Source organism: Nicotiana tomentosiformis, chromosome 3 (assembly GCF_000390325.3).
Source record: "Nicotiana tomentosiformis chromosome 3, ASM39032v3, whole genome shotgun sequence".
NCBI classification, from domain to species: Eukaryota; Viridiplantae; Streptophyta; class Magnoliopsida; order Solanales; family Solanaceae; genus Nicotiana; species Nicotiana tomentosiformis.
In genome coordinates, this window is record NC_090814.1 from 60757768 (window position 1) to 60759508 (window position 1741).

The following is a 1741-nucleotide window of genomic DNA, read 5'->3' on the forward strand; positions in this document are numbered from 1 at the left end:
GAGCATAGATACGTGAAAAACCGGATTAACTCCCGATAGGCTGGGAGGCAATGCAAGCTCATAAGTAACCTCCCCAACTCATTTCAACACCTCAAATGGGACTATAAACCTTGGGCTCAACTTGCCCTTCTTCCCGAATCTCATAATTCCCTTCATCAGCGAAACCTTCAAGAGAACTTTTTCACCTACCATAAATGATATATCACGCATTTTCTGATCCGCGTAACTTTTCTGCCTGGACTGTGCTGTACGAAGTCGTTCCTGAATCAACTTTACCTTTTCCAAGGCATCCCTTACCAAATCAGTACCATATAACTTAGCCTCACCTGGCTCAAACCATCCGATCGGTGAACGACATCGTCGACCATATAAAGCTTCAAATGGAGCCATCTCGATGCTGGATTGGTAACTGTCATTATAAGCAAACTTCGCCAAAGGCAGGAAATGATCCCACTGAACACCAAAGTAGATCACACGGAAATCTGAATTGTCCGCTCTGACTGACTGTCGGTCTGCGGATGAAAGGCTGTGCTGAGCTCTACACGGGTCCCCAACTCACTCTGTACTGCTCTCCAGAAATGTGAAGTAAATTGAGGGCCTCTATCTGATATGATGGAAATTGGCACACCGTGCCACCGAACTATCTCCTGAATATAAATCTGGGCCAACCTCTCTGAAGTATACGTAGTCACAACAGGAATAAAATGTGCCGACTTGGTCAACCTGTCAACAATCACCCAAACTACATCAAACTTCCTCAAGGTCCGCGGCAACCCAACTACAAAGTCTATAGTAATTCGTTCCCATTTCCACTCTGGTATAGTCATCTGCTGAAGTAGGCCACCTGGCCTTTGGTGCACATATTTCACTTACTGGCAATTTAGACACCTAGATACATACTCAACTATGTCCTTTTTCATTCGTCGCCACCAATAATGCTGCCTCAGGTCACGATACATCTTAGTAGCACCTGGATGAATAGAATACCAAGAACAGTGTGCCTCCTCCAGGATCTTTTTCCGCAGTCCGTCCATATTAGGAACACATAGACGATCCTGGAGTCGCAGAACACCATCCGCTCTAATAGTAACTTCCTTGGCACCACCTCGTAGTACCGTATCACGAAGAGCCGTCAAGTGTGGGTCATCATACTGGCGAGCCTTGATCTGTTCAAATAGTGAAGATTGGGCCTCCACACATGTAAGAACTCTGCCGGGCTCTGAAATATCCCACCTCACAAATTTGTTAGCCAAGGACTGAATATCCGAGGCTAATGGCCTTTCCTCTGCTGAAATGAAAGCCAAACTACCCATACTCTCTGCCTTCCCACTCAAGGCATCTGCAACCACATTTGCTTTGCCCAGATGATACAAGATAGTAATATTATAATCTTTTAGTAACTCCAGCCATCTGCGCTGCTTCAAATTTAGATCCCTCTGCTTGAACAAATGCTGCAAACTACGATGATCAGTGTAAACTTCACAAGACACCCCATAAAGATAATGCCTCCAAATCTTTAGAGCATGAACAATCGCAGCTAACTCCAAATCATGTACTGGATAATTCTTCTCGTGGGGCTTCAACTGACGTTAAGCATATGCAATAACTCGCCTTTCCTGCATCAATACACAACCTAAGCCAACGCGTTACGCGTCGCAATACACGGTATATATTCCCGAACCAGATGGTAACACTAACACGGGTGATGTAGTCACTGTTGTCTCGAACTTCTGAAAGCTTG